Here is an 8,372-nt window from a genome sequence, read left to right as displayed (position 1 = left end):
ATTCAAAAAACAAAGATAATGGTATCAAATCCCATCATTTCAAGGCAAATAGATGGGGAAATATGGGAACAGTGACAGACTTTATTTTCTTGGGCTTCAAAATCACTGCAGCCATGAAATTAAAAGATGCTTGCTCCTTGGAAGAAAAGCTATCACAAACCTAGACAGCGTATTAAAAAGCAGAGACATCACTTTGCCAACAAAGGTCCATATAGTCAAAGTTATAGTTTTTCCGATAGTCATGTATGGATGGGATAACTGGACCATAAAGAAGAAGAGGCTGAGTGCTGAAGAATGTATAGTCAAAGCTATGGTTTTTCCGATAGTCATGTATGGATGGGATAACTGGACCATAAAGAAGAAAGGCTGAGTGCTCAAGAATTGATGCTTTCACATTGTGGTACTGGAGAAGAATATTGAGAGATCCTTGGACTGCAAGGAGATTAAACCGTCAATCCTAAAGGAAATCAACCCTGAATATTCATTAGAAGGACTGGTGCTGAAGCTTAAGCTCCAATACTTTGACTACCTGATTCGAAGAGCTGACTTATTGGAAAAGACACTGGTGATGGAAAAGACCAAAGGCAGGTGAAGGGGACAACAGAAGATGAAATGGTTGGATGCCATCACTGACTCAATGGACATGAGTTTGAGCAAACCCTGGGAGATGGTGAAGAACAGGGAAGCCTGGCATGCTGCAGTTCACGGGGTTGCACAGAGACAGACATGAGTTAGCAACTGAACAACTGTATTGGCAGGTGAGTTCCTTACCACTAGTGCCACCAAGGAAGCCCCGACAATAATTGACATACATAACACATCCTCACTGTAAGGCTCTGAAAAGCTGGCCTCTGTTTACTTCTGTAGCTTGATCATTAAGCATTCCCCCAATTTTCCTCTCCTCACTAGTGAATCTCAACTTTTCTGGAAAGTTCTGCCTAAGCACTGGATCAGAATTCACTACCTTTGCTAGATGCTCCCTAACACTATACCAATCCTATTAGCAACTCTTTCTATTGCATACATATCTCTAGTATAACTATTTGTTTATATTACCTCTTAAACTGTATTTCTGTACAGATAACTCTGCTATTGACAGTGCGACCTTGAGCAAGTTGCTCTTGACCAAGATTATTTCTTAACACAAATATAACAAGTCTCTATGACAGAGTTCTCTTTAATTTTATTTCCTTTTTTTTTTTTTTTTAAAGAAAACACATGTCTTTACAGAAAGTTATCTTCTGGGAAACGAGATAACACCAAAAAAGGATTAGCTCTTCTCAGGAAGGGGTATTTCTTTCCTCTCTGTTCTAGTGAGTATAGACAAGTTCCCACAGCAAATTCTTCATATATGTAATGTAGCAAATATAGTGCATAGATACACTTTAAACGTATTTGGGAGTCAAATGTATAAATTTGTGGAAAACAATGTTTTCAATCACTTAAAAGAGTTGTTTATTAACAACTAAACAGTATTTTGGGAAAGAAAGCCCTACTGAAATAAAAAAGAATAACAATTCAACAACAACAATTAATGAGTCCTATACTGACAGATTAAACATTGAATATGACATTTAAAAGTCTTTTGAATTTCATAACTGTGAAGAAAAATATGTAGGTATTTTGAAGCTACCTTATAGTGTGTCTTTTATAAATTTTAAGCTAAACATTATGGCTTCTAGAAGTGAAAATTCAGAATTACAAGACTGTATATTTCTATTCATTGAGTACCCTCTAAATTTAACTGTCATTGTTTTATCTTTGTTAATTGTACTGTTTAATCATAGATACCTTTTGTTTAGTAAAGCATATAATACAATAACCACATCCCTAAAGCTTTTCTTTTCATTATTAAAGGAAAGTAATTCATATTATCAGAGTTAAATTTATACAAACAAATTTAATCCACGGCACTAACCATTGCTCAAGCTTTCTGATATCTTGTGGATATCTGGAATGTCACATCTTGAGTCATAAATGCATAAATATCTGCTTCTCATAGCAAATATTGTGTCATATTCCACTTAATTATTTCACATCTTTAAAAATAAAAAACATATTTAAAAGTATAGTTGACCCTTGAGCAACATGGGTTTGAACTGCATGGATATGTGGACTTTTTTCACTGAATACATACTACAGGCTAGGCAATCTGAGTTTGTCTGAGGTTGGCCGAATCAGGAGGCTGCAGAACCTTGGATTTCGAGAAACCTAGGAAATGCAGGACTGACTGTAAAGTTATACACGGATTATACACACAGGGGAGGGGGAGGTTGTCTGTAGCCCTCAAGGTCAAGGGTCAACAGTATATGTAAAATCATTTTAAAATAATAGGTATTTTATTAACGACTAGGGTTTCACATAACTGTTGAATTTACCAAACCTATGAATAAATGTTGGTCTTCAGAAGTGCTTTTAGTGATTTTAATTTCTAAGAGTGATATCATCTCTATATAACCTAAATATATGTAGCAAATAAAATACTGTATAATTGAAACCTTTGAAATAAACCTGTTGCCTACTCACAAATCTGTTCAGAATACTTTAATAAATGTCAGCTGTGAAACTGTGTCAAGAATTCAGGTAAACAATATTACAAGTTTCATTTAACATTCCTAAATTTTTACAATCTGGTATTTTGCTCTCTGCTATGGCACACAACTGCATTTTTTTCCTAAGCAATCAAAAGCAAGCCAGAAGACTCTTTGTTCATCAGTTGTAAATAATGTAATATAACTAGGAAAATGCCCTAAGAGAATATACCATTAATAATCATATTTTAATATAATTATTACTTTATAACCACAAAACTTTAGCAAAGACTAGTAATCCTTATTTGCTTTAACTGGTATTGGATAATACATCATGATAGTGACTGTGTGGCAATCAGCATATATTTATAAAATGATGGTTTGAAACTTAAATCTTATTTTTAATTCTTCAGTCTCATGTGGTTGTCTAGAAAAACTTCCCATAAGATTCTACAATCTTACAATGGAAAACTGCTTAAAGATAACACTCCATTATCAATTGATCACATATCAGTAAATATTTATTGAGTGTGTACCATGTGCCAGGCACTATGCTAAGTGCTGAAGATATAAAAATTACTAACACTTGAGCACTAGATAAAACATGGAGTGTGCCCTTGAGAGGCCTGGAATAATGTAGAGGAGATAATTAATGTACAAACTATATAAAAAATTGTTAAGGAATAGTGTTTTTATAAGGTGTTGTGTACGAAGAAGAGAAATACATAATCCAAGCTAGCAGAGGAGAGGATGGTGACAGGAGCCTTCTTGGAGGAGGAACTGATAAATAAGCCTGCTGACTTGCTTGTAGTACGGCCTAGTAACTTAGCACAGGTTCAAATCCTAGCATCATCTTTTACCAGCTGTATAAGTTTGGACAACTTACTTTATCATTCCAAGCTTGTTTCCTTGCTTATCAAATGGATATAACAGTATTTACCTCATCAGGCTGTTAAGAGGACCAAATAAGACTAGAAAGCACATAAGATATACTTGTATTCTGGCTGTTATAAAGATAATCTCCTTCTCACACCCCACTCAGCGTACAAGCTGGTGGTTTCTAGACTTCTTGGCCAATGTATGCATGTCCCACATCCCTATAAAAGAAAAACCCACTCCATCGTCACCCCTGTCTTCTGATATCAGCCAGGTTTTCCAGTCTCCTGAAAAGCTGGCCTGACCTGTGGTCATTACCAGACATGCCTGCACCACATTCATTCTTTGAACATGAGTCTGACCACTGATGCATCTCTGGACTGCCTGTCCCCCACCACTTTCCTCTCCTTCACCGTCCCCCACATTCACCAGGAGACACATCTCTTGGCCTTCACCCCCACACTACTCTCTGGTGGGTCTTTCTTACCAGTGTTTTGGAAATTTTTATGCATTTCACTTTATCAGCTTTGCCCTCTATTAGCCACCATGTCTCCAAGCCAGTAGCCAATGTTTATTTCATTTGGAGTTATCATTATTGCAGAGACAGGAAAAAAAAAAATGTGATTAGAACACAAAATCATCAAGGTTTGTGAGGCTGAGGAAGGCTAGTGCTAGAAAAAGAGTTAACAATTGGGCCTTTTGTTCTTTCCTGTATTATTCTCTTTAGGATCATGACTCTGTTTCACCATCCAGGCTAATAATCTCCCACTGGTCACGCATCTATCAAGTGACTTTTTCTAAAAGATTTTCTGCTCTATTTGCAGAAAGACCTATGGGAGCAGCAGGGCTCAATTCAATTCTTCTCACACATTCACCTTTTTGAGGCCTTTTACCCAATTTCACCAAAAAAAAATTCAAATGATAGCAGGAAATAATAATAATAAATAACAAATTAAAGTTAAAAGATATTTTCCTATTCAAGGGACTCATGATAGAAATAAAGTGTTTATTTCTAAGAGTGCAAAATATATGATTTAAGTATTATAACTATTGAGCAAAAGGATATCTGGGGGCTTCCCAGGTGGTGCAGTGGTAAAGAATCCGCCTGCCAATGCAGGAGACATAAAAGGTGCAGGTTCAATCCCTGGGTTGGGAAGATTCCCTGGAGAAGGAAAACGACAACCCGCTCCAATATTCTAGCCTAGAAAATTTCACAAAAAGAGGAGTCTGGTGGGCTGTAGTCCATGATATCACAAAGAGTCGGACACGACCGAGAACACAATCACACAGAAGGGTATCCACTTTAGCTTCCAAATTTTGTTTTTAACCTATACCTTACAAAATTGTTTTGGCTTTATCAAAGCATCACTTCTACTTTCTAAAAACCAAGACAGATTATATTATTTTAATTTGCAAATTAGCTATAATTTAATTCTGTTCCTCGCTTTGGATACTTCACTCTGGGCATCTTTACAACAACATGTATACCACCATGCCAACCAAATCCTTCATGTATGTTTCAAAGTCCAAAATATTTTTTAATCAGATATTCTGCAGCAAAATAATCGGAAATTCTTAAATGACCACAAAAATGTTACAACAAGTTGAGGCAGAAAATTATGGTTGCCTCATGTTTCCACTGAAATGTACTAATTTAAGAAGTTTATACATGAACTAAAAAAGACATTTACGTTACAAAAATAACAAATATAATGCTAATATAATGCTGATGATCCACATAAGAATTTACTAGGTCATAGACTGAATGTGTGATTTTAAGGTTTAGCTATCACCTAAACTGTTTCCTGACCCTGAAATAAAAGGTCACTTGAAATTCTTAAAATTCTGGAGACAGTAAGTGGTCAGGAACCTTCTAAACTTAAATTGCCCCTTCTCCTCACACCTTTTCACACTGAATACTTCCTTCATCACAACTATTTCTTCAATGTGGTAGCAAGTAAAATTCCCCAACAACAGAAATGACAGTAACATGAAAACCAACTTGATTATAGATGGGTCAGAAGAAAGAATTCTCTCTTATAGTTTTTAAATTATGATAAAATAATTAACAGTAAATTAATAAATAAAACAGTAAATAAAGCAGAAGGCAAACCTTTGGAAAATGCTTCCATTAAACAGCATTGAGAAGGTAGTGGCAGTTAAGTAACAAGTTTGAGGTTTTTTTAATCATTCATAATGATCCTCTACATTAAAAGAAAAAAATATAGATAACTAGAAAGGCAAAATACTTCAAGTAAGATACTTAATATGAAATCCCAGTTGGCCCAATATAAATTTGATGTAAAAAAAATGGAGAACTGGTTCCTTTCAGTTAATACTTTGCCACTAAAACTCAACATACATCAGAAAATATTAGTTATTATAATTAGAATTCTTTTATCCACATTACAAAATGATGTGCCTGGTCAAAAACCAGAAAATAGTTCGGAAAAGATTTTAACATTTCTGATCCTTCTTCTAGGCCTGATGCCACTTGAGCCTGGATGAATAAACTTTTTCAACTCATCTAATTTAGCAGGTCCTAAGTATTACAATTTCATGGCTACAATCACCATCTGCAGTGATTCTAGATAGCATATTAAAAAGCAGAGACATTACTTTGCCAACAAAGGTCCGTCTGGTCAAGGCTATGGTTTTTCCAGTGGTCATGTATGGATGTGAGAGTTGGACTGTGAAGAAAGCGGAGTGCCAAAAAATTGATGCTTTTGAACTATGGTGTTGGAGAAGACTCTTGAGAGTCCCTTGGACTGCAAGGAGATTGAACCAGTCCATCCTAAAGGAGATCAGTCCTGGGTGTTCGTTGGAAAGACTGATGCTGAAGCTGCAACTCCAGTACTTTGGCCACCTCATACGAAGAGTTGACTCATTGGAAAAGACCCTGATGCTGGGAGGGATTGGGGGCAGGAGGAGAAGGAGACGACAGAGGATGAGATGGTTGGATGGCATTACCAACTCGATGGACATGGGTTTGAGTAAACTCCGGGAGTTGGTGATGGACAGGGAGGCCTGGCGTGCTGCGATTCATGGGGTCACAAAGAGTCGGACACAACTGAGCAACTGAACTGAACTGAACTGAAGTATTACAAACTAAGCAAGCAGACTATACTCTTGGAGCCACTAATCAAATCTGTTGTCAAAATATTCTACTGGACTCAACAGCAAAAAAAACAAACAACCTGATTAAAAAAATGGGCAGAGGATCTGAATAGATATTTTTCCAAAGAAGACATACAGATGGCCAACAGGCAGATGAAAAGATGTTCAACATCACTATCAAGAAAGGCAAACAAAAACCACAATGAGATATCACCCCACACCGGTCAGTATGGCTATTATCAAAGAGACACAAAATAACAAATGTTATAGAGGACACAGAAAAGGGAAACCTCATACACTATTGGTGGAACTGTAAACTGGTGCAGACACAGTGGAAAACAGGAGGGCGATTCCTCAAAAGACTAAGAATAGAACTACTGTATGACTCAGCTATTCTACTTCTGGGTATTTACTTGAAGAACCACTAATCTGAAAACATACGTGTACCCTGATGTTCACTGCAGCATTGTTTATAATGGCCAAAATATGAGTACAACCTAAGTGTCCGTAAACGAATGTATAACACATAAAGATGTGTTATACATAGGAAGCGTATAATTAGCTATATGAAAATGAAATTCAGCCATCTGCAATGACAGAGAATATTATGTTCTCCATCTGAATGAACCTGGAGAATATTATGCTAAGTGAAATGTGTGCTGTGCGTGCTCAGTCGTGTCCAACTCTTTGTGACCCCATGGACTGCAGCCCACCAGGCCGCTCTGTTCTTGGGATTCTCTAGGAAAGAACCTGGACTGGGCTGCCATCTCTTTCTTCAGGGGATCTTCCCGACCCAGGGAGCAAACCTGCATCTCCTGCAAGTCTCCTGCAATGGCAGGAAGGTTCTTTACCACTGAGCCACCTGGGAAGTCAAGTGAAGTCAAACGAAGAAGGACAAATATCTTACGGTTTCACTCATAAGTAGAGTATAAAAAGAAAAAACAAGTGAACCAAAAAATAAAATGAAAATAAACTCAGATACAGAGATAAGATCAGATCTGATCTTACCAGAGGGGAAAGCAGTTGGAAGGTGGGTAAGAACAGGGAAGGGAATGGTGATGAATGGTAACTAGACTTGTGGTGGGGATTATTTTGTAGTTGTGTACAGATGTTGAATTATAATGCTGTTATACCTAACACTTACGTTCCTTCTTTTTAAAGTTTAAAAATTGTACTTGATAAGAAGCACTGTAATTGCTTAACTGGTAACGCTTTTCTTTTTTAGATGTACAGCTCGATGGAAATGTACCAAAATATTAACAGAATATTAATACTGTGAATAGAATACTTATGAATGATTTTACATTAAATCAAAAATAAGATTAAATGGCATTTACATAATACATATCACACTATTTCTTAATGATGGCAAACAGAAACCAAATTTGGTACTGAATTTTATCACAAAATCCATAAGACATTAAAACATTTATTAAGTAAAAAGAATGTAACAAACATACCATATAATTAACTAATATAAAAAGCAAGTCTTACTCATTTTGCTAATACTATGTATAGCAAATCTTACCTCTGATCTCCACATCAAAGTCAAATTTGTTGCAGCCTGAAGATGTTAGCGTTAAGCCACAGTTGCAAAATCTTGAAATGCAGAGTTAAGACTCAAAAAACAAACAAACAAAATCTCCCTCAGTTCTACAGCACTCAAGCCTGTCAGGTGTAAAATAAAATAAGGAGTAAGCATGGATTTCATATTTTTCCTTAAGAAACAGGTTCTGATGGCTGATACAGTTTTTCTTACAACCACACAATAAGACATTCAGCTGAGATGCCGTGCTTTTAACGATACTCAGCATTTTGATATTATACATGGAAAACTCCAGACTCTGC

Source organism: Muntiacus reevesi, chromosome 1, assembly GCF_963930625.1.
Source record: "Muntiacus reevesi chromosome 1, mMunRee1.1, whole genome shotgun sequence".
In the NCBI taxonomy this organism is placed as follows: Eukaryota; Metazoa; Chordata; class Mammalia; order Artiodactyla; family Cervidae; genus Muntiacus; species Muntiacus reevesi.
Note: the sequence above shows the minus strand (reverse complement) of the source record.